We start from the raw sequence: 12,115 nt of genomic DNA, 5'->3' as shown, positions 1-12,115 counted from the left end.
AACGCCAAGATCTAGAGAAAGAGTTTCCTAGACCAGAGGAAGGAAATAGATGTGAAAGACGAGATATAAAGAGGGAAGGTTACAGGACCTCGTGGCGCAATGGTAGCGCGTCTGACTCCAGATCAGAAGGTTGCGTGTTCAAATCACGTCGGGGTCAAAACTTTATAACATGGAGGTGTCAACAAAGTGGGACCAGGTATTATTTGGGTGGGTTTCGACTAGGGTCTAGGGTCTAGACTTGGCTACGGAACCAAGATTCAAGTCTGGTTATTGAAACTGGTAGCTGGAGAGTTGCTGGTTCATTTCCTGACCATTGCTGAGGAGCCCTTGACCAGGACACCAAACCCCTAACTGCTCGGTAGTGTAAGTCTCAATGTGGGTGGCCCTGAACCTCATTTCACGCTGTACCTTCTGAGTTTCCACTCTCTCTCTGCTGTCCTATCCTCTCAATAAAGGCATCCATTTTTTTTATTTTCTGGAAAAAAAGAGGGGGGGTCTTGTCCACCCTGAAGGGGAGGAAATATGTTTAAAAACAAGATGAAACTAGCTAATACCACAAGACCTCGTGGCGCAACGGTAGCGCGTCTGACTCCAGATCAGAAGGTTGCGTGTTCAAATCACGTCGGGGTCAAATCTTTACAGCACAAAATTCGAAGGCTTCAACAAACTTGGACGAAGTGTTACTTGAGCTTTAGTACCTAAGCAGTCAGGACTTGGCTTGGGAACCAAATCTGGGTATAGACACTGTTAGTTGGTGAGTTGCTAGTTCATTTCTTGGCCACTGCTGAGGTGCTCTTGACAGAGGCATAATGTATGGTTAGCAGGTGGTAATGAAAAATAGAATCCCAACAGGGTTAGACAAGACACAGACAGGAAACATAAGATGCAACTATATGGAAATGTAAGGCCTCGTGGCGCAACGGTAGCGCGTCTGACTCCAGATCAGAAGGTTGCGTGTTCAAATCACGTCGAGGTCAAAACTTTATAACATGGTGATGTCAACAAAGTGGGAAGAAGTATCATTTGGGTGGCAGTAGCTCAGTCGGGACTTGGCTATGGAACCAAATTTCAAGTCAGATAGGGAAACTAGGAGCTGGAAAGTTGCTAGTTCATTTCCTGAACATTGCTGAGGAGCCCTTGACGAGGGAATCAAACCCATTACTACTCGGGAGTTTCAGTCCGATGGCAGCCCCTCACTCTGAGATACGCCCCATGTACAGAGGCTATAGTCCTTAAAGTGGGCGGCCCTGCCTCTCAGTCCCCTCTCTCCCTTCTCAGTGTCCTATTCTCTCTGCTGTCCTATCCTCAAAAAAGGCATGAAATAAAACCAAAGCTGAAGGGGTGGAAATAAATTTTGAAGGACAAGATGTAATATATCACATCAAGACCTCGTGGCGCAACGGTAGCGCGTCTGACTCCAGATCAGAAGGTTGCGTGTTCAAATCACGTCGGGGTCAAAACTTTAAAAATGGAGGTGTCAATAAAGTGGGACCAAGTATTATTTGGGTGGGAGAAGCTCAGTCTAGACTTGGCTACGGGACCAAGATTAAATTCCGAATCTGGACACAGGTCTCAATGTGGGCAACCCTTCTCAGTTTCCACTTTCTCTGCTGGCCTATCCTCTCAATGCAAGCATGTGCATTTTTTAAAAATGATCTAGAAAAAAAAGAACATAAAGTAAGACCCTGATGGGAAGAGGGGGGTATTGTCCACCCTGAGGGGTTGAAAATATATTTAATAACAAGATTTAGTAACTACCTAACACCACAAGACCTCGTGGCGCAACGGTAGCGCGTCTGACTCCAGATCAGAAGGTTGCGTGTTCAAATCACGTCGGGGTCAAATCTTTACAACACAGAATTCAAAGGCTACAACAAACTTTGAGGAAGTGTTAATTGGGCTTTAGTAGCCAAGCAGTCAGGACTTGGCTAGGGAACAAAGATTCAAATCCGGGTATAGACCCTGGTAGCTGGAGAGTTGCTAGTTCATTTCTTGGCCACTGCTGAAGTGCTCTTGACTGAGGCATAATGAATGGTTAGAAGGTGGTAATGAAAAATAGAATCCCAACAGGGTTGGACAAGACACAGACATAAAGGACAAGGTGCAACTACATAGCAGTACAAGACCTTGTGGCGCAATGGTAGCCCGTCTGACTCCAGATCAGAAGCACGTCGAGGTCAAAACTTTATAACATGGTGATGTCAACAAAGTGGGAAGAAGTATCATTTGGGTAGGAGTCGCTCGGTCGGGACTTGGCTATGTCTGGATATGGAAACTGGTAGCTAGAGAGTTGCTGGTTCATGTCCTGGCCATTGCTGAGGAGCCCTTGACCAGGACACCAAACCCCCAACTGCTCGGTAGTGCAAGTCTCAATGTGGGCGACCCTGAACCTCATTCCACGATGTACCTTCTGAGTTTCCTCTCTCTCTCTGCTGTCTTATCCTCTCAATAAAGGCATCCCTTTTTTTTATTATCTGGAACAAAAAGAACATAAAGTAAGACCCTGATGGGAAGAGGGGGGTCTTGTCCGCCCTGAAGGGGAGGAAATAGACTCTGAAAGACGAGATGTAACAACATGGTAATATAGGACCTCGTGGCGCAATGGTAGCGCGTCTGACTCCAGATCAGAAGGTTGCGTGTTCAAATCACGTCGAGGTCAAACCTTAATAAAACAGAGTCAACAAAGTGGGACGAAATGATATTTGGGTGGCAGTAGCTCAATCTAGACTTGCCTATGGAACAAAATTTCAAGTCAGATAGGGAAACTAGGAGCTGGAAAGTTGCTAGTTCATTTCCTGAACATTGCTGAGGAGCCCTTGACGAAGGTACCAAACCCAATACTACTCGGGAGTTTCAGTCCGATGGCAGCCCCTCACTCTGAGATACGCCCCATGTACAGAGGCTATAGTCCTTAAAGTGGGCGGCCCTTCCTCTCAGTCCCCTCTCTCCCTTCTCAGTGTCCTATTCTCTCTGCTGTCCTATCCTCAAAAAAGGCATGAAATAAAACCAAAGCTGAAGTGGTGGAAATAGATTTTGAAAGACAAGATGTAATATATCACATTAAGACCTCGTGGCGCAACGGTAGCGCGTCTGACTCCAGATCAGAAGGTTGCGTGTTCAAATCACGTCGGGGTCAAAACTTTAAAGCATGGAGGTCTCAACAAAGTTGGACCAAGTATTGTTTGGGTGGGAGAAGCTCAGTCTAGACTTGGCTACAGGACCAAGATTAAATTCCGGATCTGGAAAGAGGTCTCAATGTGGGCAACCCTTCTCATTTTCCACTTTCTCTGCTGTCTTATCCTCTCAATAAAGGCATCCCTTTTTTTTATCTGGAACAAAAAGAACATAAAGTAAGACCCTGATGGGAAGAGACGGTAGCGCGTCTGACTCCAGATCAGAAGGTTGCGTGTTCAAATCACGTCGGGGTCAAAACTTTAAAGCACAGGTTGCAAATCTGCAAAATGGGACTGGAACGTTGCTAGTTCATTTCCTGACCAAGTCACTAAATCCCCGACTGCTCGGGAGTGCAAGTCCAATAGCAGGCCCCTCCTTTAACATGCACCCCATGAACAGAGGTTATGGTCCTTATTGAGAGTGGCCCAGACCCTTATTCCAATCTCTCTCCCTTCTCAGTTTCCTATTCTCTCAATAAAAGCATGAAAAAAAACCTAAAATTATCTGGACAAAAAACACAAATTAGAACCCCATCCTGACAGGGGTGGAAATAGATTTTGGAAGACAAGATTTATTTCAGTACAACAGGGCCTCGTGGCGCAACGGTAGCGCGTCTGACTCCAGATCAGAAGGTTGCGTGTTCAAATCACGTCGAGGTCAAAACTTATATAAACAGAGTCTCTAAGGTTTAAACAGAGTAGCTCAATTGATACTTCACTTGGGAGCCATGATTCATGTCCTGGTATGGAAACTCAAAGCTTGAGAGTTGCTAGTTCATTTCTTAGCCACTGCTGAGAAATCTCTTGACCAAGGCACCAAACCCCTGACTGCTCGGGAGTGCCAGTCTGGCAGCCCCTCACTCTGACATCTGCCCCATTTTAGTCCTCAACGTGGGCGGCTCTGACCCTCATTCCACTCTCTGCCTTCTCAGTTTCCTCCTCTCTCTGTTGTCCAATCCTCTCAATAAAGGCATGAAAAAATCCAATGCCAATATCTAGAGAAAGAAGAGCCCAGATCAGAGAAAGGAAATAGAACACGAAAGACAAGCTGTAAATTCATACAAAAAGACCTCGTGGCGCAACGGTAGCGCGTCTGACTCCAGATCAGAAGGTTGCGTGTTCAAATCACGTCGAGGTCAAAACTTTACAACACAGAGTCTCAGAGGTGTCAACAAATCTACAAAGTGGGATTGGATATTGGTAGCTGAGAAGTCGCTCGTTCATTTTCAGACCAAGACACTAAATCCCTGACTGCTTGGGAGTGCAAGTCCGATGGCAGGCGCTTCCTTTAACATGCGCCCCATGTACAGATGTTATAGTCCTTATAGAGAGTGGCTCTGACTCTCATTTCCCTCTCTCCCTTCTCAGTTTCCTATTCTCTCTGTTGTTCTATCCTCTCAATAAAAGCAAGAAAAAAACCTAAAATTATCTGGAAAAAAAGAACATAAAGTAAATCCCCATCCTGAAGGGGTAGAAATAGATCATGAAACACAAGATGTTAAATGGTAAGAAATGACCTCGTGGCGCAACGGTAGCGCGTCTGACTCCAGATCAGAAGGTTACGTGTTCAAATCACGTCGGGGTCAAAACTTTAATACACAGAGGCCCTATGGTGACTACAAATCTACAAAGTGGGACTGGATATTGGTAGCTGAGGAGTTGCTAGTTCATTTCCAGACCAAGACACTAAATCCCAAGTGCAAGTCTGATTGCAGGGCCCTTCCTTTAACTTGCGCCCCATGTACAGTGGTTGTAGCCAATATCTAGAGAAAGAAGAGCCCAGAACAGAGAAACGAAATAAATTCTGAAAGTAATTTAATGCAACAAGACCTCGTGGCACAACGGTAGCGCATCTGACTCCAGATCAGAAGGTTGCGTGTTCAAATCACGTCGGGGTCAAAACTTTATAACACAGTTTCTGAGGCGTCAACAAAGTGGGATGAAGTATTTTGTTGCCTGTAACTCAATTGGGACTTTGCTTAGGAACCAAGTTTCAAGTCCGGGCATGGTAGGTGATAGCTGGAGGGTTGCTAGTTCTTGTACTTGCACCTGCTGATGTACTCCTGACTAAGGCACCAGGCTCGGGAGCACCAGTCTGTTGGCAGCCCTTCACTCTGACATGCACCCCATGTACAGGGGTTTTAGTCCTCAAAGAGGGCAGAGGGAAGCCCTGACCCTCATTCCACTCTCTCCCTTCTCAGTTTCCTATTCTCCCTGTTGTCCTGTCCTCTCAACAAAAGCATGAAAAAAGCCCATAATTACGATTATACAAGACCTCGTGGCGCAATGGTAGCGCGTCTGACTCCAGATCAGAAGGTTGCGTGTTCAAATCACGTCGGGGTCAAAACTTTAAAGCACAGGTTGCAAATCTGCAAAATGGGACTGGAAAGTTGCTAGTTCATTTCCTGACCAAGTCACTAAATCCCCGACTGCTCGGGAGTGCAAGTCCAATAGCAGGCGCCCCATGTACAGAGGTTATGGTCCTTATTGAGAGTGGCCCAGACCCTCATTCCAATCTCTCTCCCTTCTCAGTTTCCTATTCTCTCAATAAAAGCATGAAAAAAACCCTAAAATTATCTGGACAAAAAACACAAAGTAGAACCCCATCCAGAAGGGGTGGAAATAGATTTTGAAAGACAAGATTTATTCCAGTACAACAAGGCCTCGTGGCGCAACGGTAGCGCGTCTGACTCCAGATCAGAAGGTTGCGTGTTCAAATCACGTCGGGGTCAAAACTTTAAAGCACAGAGTCTCTAAGGTGTAAACAAAGTAGCTCCATTTGGGACTTGGCTTGGGAACTAAGGTTCAAGTCATGGAATTGAAACTAGGAGCTGGAGAGTTGCTAGTTCTTGTCCTTAGAAATCTCTTGACCAAGGCAGCAAACCCCCAATTGCTCGGGAGTGCCAGTCTGGCAGCTCCTCACTCTGACATCGGCCCCATTATAGTCCTCAACGTGGGCAGCCCTGACCCTCATTCCCATCTCTCTGTTGTCCAATCCTCTTAATAAAGTCATGAGAAAAACCCATATTTATATTAAAACAAGACCTTGTGGCGCAACGGTAGCGCGTCTGACTCCAGATCAGAAGGTTGCGTGTTCAAATCACGTCGGGGTCAAATCTTTAAAACACAGAGTCTCTAATGTGTAAACAAAGTAGCTCCATTGGGACTTGGCTTGGGAACTAAGGTTCAAGTCCTAGTATTGAAACGAGGAGCTGGAGAGTTGCTAGTTCTTTTCCTTGGGAACCTCTTGACAAGGCACAAAACTCCCAACTGCTCGGGAGTGCCACTCTGACATCGGCCCCATTATAGTCCTCAACATGGGCGGCCCTGACCTTCATTCCCATCTCTCTGTTGTCCAATCCTCTCAATAAAGTGATGAAAAAAACCCATATTTATAAGCTGTAAGGGTGCAAATAGATTTTGAAAGACAAGATGTAATTGAATACAAGACCTCGTGGCGCAACGGTAGCGCGTCTGACTCCAGATCAGAAGGTTGCGTGTTCAAATCACGTCGGGGTCAAATCTTTATAACACAGAGTTTCTGAGGGGTGACAAAGTGGGAGGAGGTGTTATTTGCACGGCAGTAGTTCAAACGAGGCTTGGCCGTGGAACTAAACTTCAAGGATGGATATAGTTGCTAGTTAATTTCAGAGAGTCAGCAAAGTGGGACGACGTATTATTTGGCCACCAATAGCTCAGGCAGGTTTTGGTTTGCGAAGCAAGCTTCGAGTCCTAGGCTGTTTCCGAAATCGCCTACTACACTAGCAGTACGTACTGATATGTCCAAAATTCAGTATGTAGTAAGTAGTATGTGAACAAGAGCAAAATCTGCAGTATGCCAAAACTCCCCGGATGTCTCCTGATTCGGGAAAATATCTCAGCATGCATCGGACCAGTCTGCCTCGCATACTGTTTCCCATAATGCACAGCGCTCGTTCTGCTTTTTCTTTTTCCTCATTTTTTGACGGGATGAAATCTGTTTTTGGGTGCTGTGAAAGTTATCAAATTACATATAAACCACTTCCTAACTTTTTAAATCATAAATGGATGCTAAATAAGCATTTTATTTATCGGCTTCGCCGTTGTTTACTTCCGCTTTCCGAAACCGGAAATCCAGCGAAGTCTGGCTCAGCATGCTGCATGACAGATCGAACAGAACAGTCAGACTACATACTAAATTCAAACACAGTATGTAGTAGGCAATACCTACTGCCTACTACATTAGTAAGTAGTATGTAGCAGGCCGTTTCGGAAACAGCCCTAGTATGGAATTCGGCCTCGTGGCGCAATGGTAGCGTGTCTGACTCCAGATCAGAAGGTTGCGTGTTCAAATCACGTCAGGGTCAAAACTTTAAAACACAGAGTCTCTAAGGTGTAAACAAAGTAGCTCCATTTGGGACTTGGCTTGGGAACTAAGGTTCAAGTCATGGAATTGAAACTAGGAGCTGGAGAGTTGCTAGTTCTTTTCCTTAGAAACCTCTTGACCAAGGCACCAAACCCCCAATTGCTCGGGAGTGCCAGTCTGGCAGCTCCTCACTCTGACATCGGCCCCATTATAGTCCTCAACGTGGGCAGCCCTGACCCTCATTCCCATCTCTCTGTTGTCCAATCCTCTCAATAAAGTCATGAAAAAAACCCATATTTATAATAAAACAAGACCTTGTGGCGCAACGGTAGTGCGTCTGACTCCAGATCAGAAGGTTGCGTGTTCAAATCACGTCGGGGTCAAATCTTTAAAACAGAGTTTCTAATGTGTAAACAAAGTAGCTCCATTGGGACTTGGCTTGGGAACTAAGGTTCAAGTCCTGGTATTGAAACGAGGAGCTGGAGAGTTGCTAGTTATTTTCCTTGGGAACCTCTTGACAAGGCACAAAACTCCCAACTGCTCGGGAGTGCCACTCTGACATCGGCCCCATTATAGTCCTCAACATGGGCGGCCCTGACCTTCATTCCCATCTCTCTATTATCCAATCCTCTCAATAAAGGCATGAAAAAAAAACCATATTTATAAGCTCTAAGGGTGGAAATAGATTTTGAAAGACAAGATGTAATTGAATACAAGACCTCGTGGCGCAACGGTAGCGCGTCTGACTCCAGATCAGAAGGTTGCGTGTTCAAATCACGTCGGGGTCAAATCTTTATAACACAGAGTTTCTGAGGTGTGACAAAGTGGGAGGAGGTGTTATTTGCACGGCAGTAGTTCAGACGAGGCTTGGCCGTGGAACTAAATTTCAAGGATGGATATAGTTGCTAGTTAATTTCAGAGAGTCAACAAAGTGGGACGATGTATTATTTGGCCACCAATAGCTCAGGCAGGTTTCGGTTTGGGAAGCAAGCTTCCAATCCTAGTATGGAATTCGGCCTCGTGGTGCAATGGTAGCGCGCCTGACTTTAGATCAGAAGGTTGCGTGTTCAAATCACGTTGGGGTCAAAACTTCACAACACTGAATCTAAAGTGGGAAGAAGTGTTATTTGGGTGGCAGTATCTCAGTTGCTTGGGAACCCAGGTTTAAGCCTTTTTATGGAAACTGGTAGCTGGACAGTTGCTACTTCTGAGGAGCCCTTGACCAAGGGATCAAACCTTCAACTGCAGGGGAGAGCCAGTGGGTTGGCTGCCCTTCACTCTGACATGTGCCCCATGTACAGAGGTTATAGTCCTTAAAGAGGGCAGCCCTGACCAACAGTCCGCTCTCTGCCGTCTCAGTTTCAACTAACCCTAACCCTCTCAATAAAGACATGATAAAAACATGGTCAACATGGTCAACATGGTCAAAACTTCAGAACACAGAGTCTCAAAGGTGTCAATAAAGTGGGACGAAGTGTTATTTGGGCGGCCAATTGAAGCTCAATCAGAGCTTGGCTTAGGGAACCAAATTTATAGGATGAGTTTTGGGAAATGGTAGCTGGAGAGGCCACTGCTTTGGTGCTCACCATCTATTTAAGTAGTTCAGGACGATGCTTTTTTAAAGTACAATAAACGGTCAAAGGAAATATTTAGTTAGGCCTAAAATGATTCTTCCTTCAATTCATTACAATACTCATCGTCTTTCTAAATGTAAATCAGGTCTCTGCGTGCGTGTGTGTGTGTGTGTGTGTGTGTGTGTGTGTGTGTGTGTGTGTGTGTGTGTGTGTGTGAGTACGACTACAAACAACACCAACAAGCTTACATAGTGACCCCAATGATGACTACAGTGGATCTACTGTATTCCAAAGCTCTCTGCTGAAATGTCAGAGTACTGTGTGGAAATAAATCAGCATATGAATGTTGAAATGTTAATGCATTAAAGTGTGTGGGTCCCTGGGAGTGTGTGTTTTGGTGCTTTCTTTCCGGCCTAGTTTCTCCCACTCATGCATTTCGGAGAATGTCAGTTCGGTCCACAGACCTTTACTGCTGCCGGGGTGCTCCTGCTGAGTTTGGTGCATTTAAAATTTAAATAGTGAGCACAGTTCAATTATTTAGAAAAAATGTCTGGGTCAATGGATGTAAGTCATGCCTCTCTCTCAGGGAGTGGCTGCTAAGCATAATAATACGTCTGTCTGCAGTGTTTTTTATTTCTCCAAACAGAAATATTTCTTCTCAGTGTGCCCGCCTTGGGTTATTATTCATATTTCAGGAAAGAAAACTCATTAGGTCAGGGGTTTCCAATTAATTTGTCATGCCTACTTTGTTATTCTAACTACCTTTAATCTCCAGACACACACTCAGTCACTGAAAGCAGTGGCATGCTTGGAAGCAGATTAACATATGCTCACACAGACTGGAACGAATATGTGTGAACATTCACACGCACACACATGAGCAGAAGCCCATCTCTGTGTAGTGTATGTAGCATGTTAGTGACGCAGTGCTCTCTGCTCATCACCAGTCCCAGTGAAAGTGGGGCAATGGGATAATCCCCGGTCAGATGTCAGTCATATTTAGAAACGGGTGCCAAGACACTGTGTGCTGCAGACAGCAAACTGTGCGCTGTGAGAGCACGGATTACCAAGAGATGATGTTAAATACCAGCTTGGATGTGTTTCATGTGCACTCGCTGGCTACAAGTGTGTTAATTTTATGACTTGTGTAATTCAGTTTCTTCCAGAGAGGCTCGGCCTGCCAACACGAGGAGGATACTGCTAAATATACTTCTGTTATATCACTGAGGCATTTTGTTCTGATGTTGGGTACGGAGCAGCTGTGATCACCCGAATGATGCATTCAGTCTCAGATGGTCACCGTTCAGCATTTTTTATCCTTTTTATGCCTTCAGTTAAAAACAGTGATTACTGTGAGCTGGGTCCTTCGTTCAAGAGCAGAAACAAATGAAACCAGAGATCAATGTTTGCATATTATTATGAGAACCAGACGTGGTATCAACACCTTTATTCAAAGGTTCTGCATCATTTAAAGGTGACATATCACGCTTTTTTCATCAATATATATATTGGTCTAAGAGGTCCCCAAAACATGTCTTTAAAGTTTATGCTAAAAAAAACACTTTGAAATCAGATTCTGGTCTGCCTGAAAAGCCCTCTTCTTCAGTCCTCATCAGAACACTCTGTTTTCTCTCTGACCTAGCCCCCTCAGGAAGTGGATGTGCCTCAGCTCTCCGGAACGTTGAACGTTTACATGTTGGCTGAATATACACCGCTGCTCACAGACCCGCGTTACTTCAACCCTCTGAATCTGATCCAGAATCTGATCCTGACGGAGAGGCGCCTGCAGCAGGACCTTTCTGAAGGATTGGTCACAGATTTAGTGTTTCTTGTTGTTTTATTTGTCAGTATGTCGACGTGTGTCTTGGTACACAGCTACAGCTACAGCTATAAACATGTAGCTATGTGGCTATGCTAACTAGCGCTAGCACTTTTCCATGACAAATAAAAATCATCCACTAGATCTTCAAATCTGCAGACGTGGGGAGTAAAACCGACCTCTGCCAGAAAGGCAGCGGGACCTTTTCTGAAGGATTGGTCACAGATTCTGTGTTTCTTGTTGTTTTATTTGTCAGTGTGTCTTGGTATACAGCTACAGCTACGACATGTATCTGGCTCTAAGAGTCCGCTCTTTGAAGTGAACGACGGGAGCCGGGTCCTGAAAGGGGGAAATGGCTTTAGTTTTTTTTCCTTGTCTATTTCTTTGAAAGTCTCACGTGATTGGTCAAGACATGGTGGCGTCTTGACCAATCACGTGTCTACATTGAACAGAACAGGGAGGGGAGGGGTCAGAGACACAGACAGCACAGTGAGCAGCAACAGGAGGGAGACGAGAGGGAGAACGTGCACGACAGAGAGAACACACTGGAAAGGTGAGAAAACGAGTGACTGCAGAAAACACAGAAAACTTTAGACACATTTAAAAGGCATAGACTGTTCAACGGCAGAGGGAAGACTGCAAGGTGAAAGTGTCATCAATCAGGGTCCACAAAAAACCTGCAAAGGCACATTAGAAGTGTCTTTGAAGGTTCTCAGTCATCCAGGTCATGGACATTAGAACTGTTTATCCATCAGTGCAATAAGTGAAGAATAAAGACAGTGAAGGGAACCTGCTGTTAATGAAGGGGTTTAAAAATTTATAAATAATGTACAGACAATCAGAGATTGGACCTTTTTGTCTGATTATGATGGGTCTTGTTTTTGTACTTTATAATTTAATTTCTGTAGAACTCTGCTCCATGTTGAGAATATAAATAAAGCCTTTTAAATTGTAAACATTTCATATAATGTATTTTTTTTTACATTAGTAATTCATTTTATATATAATTTTACATTATTTTAGGGAATACAGTCATTCAAACAAGAAAAAATCTGAGGAGCCACTTGGGAGCCAAAAGAGTGAGCCGAGCCAAAAGAACCGGCTCTCTAAAAAGAGCCGGAATTCCCATCACTACAACACCCCAGTTTTCTTGAGATATTAACAATGACACATCTTGGATTAAATCCTGACTCATGCTCGGGTC

At 44.7% G+C, this 12,115-nt stretch overlaps 18 non-coding genes across 18 annotated transcripts; all 18 read left to right on the top strand.

Moving 5' to 3' along the window:
• The first annotated feature begins 85 nt into the window (after positions 1-85).
• On the top strand, positions 86-157 carry trnaw-cca. Its single transcript has one exon. It is a non-coding gene; the product is annotated as a tRNA-Trp (tRNA).
• A 402-nt stretch (positions 158-559) lies between these two features.
• Positions 560-631, top strand: trnaw-cca. Its single transcript has one exon. It is a non-coding gene; the product is annotated as a tRNA-Trp (tRNA).
• Positions 632-905: 274 nt separating this feature from the next.
• On the top strand, positions 906-977 carry trnaw-cca. The gene has a single exon. It is a non-coding gene; the product is annotated as a tRNA-Trp (tRNA).
• Positions 978-1,385: 408 nt separating this feature from the next.
• Positions 1,386-1,457, top strand: trnaw-cca. Its single transcript has one exon. It is a non-coding gene; the product is annotated as a tRNA-Trp (tRNA).
• A 313-nt stretch (positions 1,458-1,770) lies between these two features.
• On the top strand, positions 1,771-1,842 carry trnaw-cca. Its single transcript has one exon. It is a non-coding gene; the product is annotated as a tRNA-Trp (tRNA).
• A 745-nt stretch (positions 1,843-2,587) lies between these two features.
• On the top strand, positions 2,588-2,659 carry trnaw-cca. The gene has a single exon. It is a non-coding gene; the product is annotated as a tRNA-Trp (tRNA).
• A 405-nt stretch (positions 2,660-3,064) lies between these two features.
• On the top strand, positions 3,065-3,136 carry trnaw-cca. Its single transcript has one exon. It is a non-coding gene; the product is annotated as a tRNA-Trp (tRNA).
• A 626-nt stretch (positions 3,137-3,762) lies between these two features.
• Positions 3,763-3,834, top strand: trnaw-cca. The gene has a single exon. It is a non-coding gene; the product is annotated as a tRNA-Trp (tRNA).
• A 406-nt stretch (positions 3,835-4,240) lies between these two features.
• trnaw-cca lies at positions 4,241-4,312 on the top strand. The gene has a single exon. It is a non-coding gene; the product is annotated as a tRNA-Trp (tRNA).
• Positions 4,313-4,687: 375 nt separating this feature from the next.
• trnaw-cca lies at positions 4,688-4,759 on the top strand. Its single transcript has one exon. It is a non-coding gene; the product is annotated as a tRNA-Trp (tRNA).
• Positions 4,760-5,000: 241 nt separating this feature from the next.
• trnaw-cca lies at positions 5,001-5,072 on the top strand. The gene has a single exon. It is a non-coding gene; the product is annotated as a tRNA-Trp (tRNA).
• Positions 5,073-5,445: 373 nt separating this feature from the next.
• On the top strand, positions 5,446-5,517 carry trnaw-cca. Its single transcript has one exon. It is a non-coding gene; the product is annotated as a tRNA-Trp (tRNA).
• A 316-nt stretch (positions 5,518-5,833) lies between these two features.
• trnaw-cca lies at positions 5,834-5,905 on the top strand. Its single transcript has one exon. It is a non-coding gene; the product is annotated as a tRNA-Trp (tRNA).
• A 310-nt stretch (positions 5,906-6,215) lies between these two features.
• Positions 6,216-6,287, top strand: trnaw-cca. Its single transcript has one exon. It is a non-coding gene; the product is annotated as a tRNA-Trp (tRNA).
• Positions 6,288-6,621: 334 nt separating this feature from the next.
• Positions 6,622-6,693, top strand: trnaw-cca. The gene has a single exon. It is a non-coding gene; the product is annotated as a tRNA-Trp (tRNA).
• A 754-nt stretch (positions 6,694-7,447) lies between these two features.
• Positions 7,448-7,519, top strand: trnaw-cca. Its single transcript has one exon. It is a non-coding gene; the product is annotated as a tRNA-Trp (tRNA).
• A 310-nt stretch (positions 7,520-7,829) lies between these two features.
• trnaw-cca lies at positions 7,830-7,901 on the top strand. The gene has a single exon. It is a non-coding gene; the product is annotated as a tRNA-Trp (tRNA).
• Positions 7,902-8,234: 333 nt separating this feature from the next.
• On the top strand, positions 8,235-8,306 carry trnaw-cca. The gene has a single exon. It is a non-coding gene; the product is annotated as a tRNA-Trp (tRNA).
• The last annotated feature ends 3,809 nt before the right edge of the window (positions 8,307-12,115 follow it).

Source organism: Notolabrus celidotus, chromosome 5 (genome assembly GCF_009762535.1).
Source record: "Notolabrus celidotus isolate fNotCel1 chromosome 5, fNotCel1.pri, whole genome shotgun sequence".
NCBI lineage: Eukaryota > Metazoa > Chordata > Actinopteri > Labriformes > Labridae > Notolabrus > Notolabrus celidotus.
This window is presented reverse-complemented; position numbering and strand designations above follow the sequence as displayed.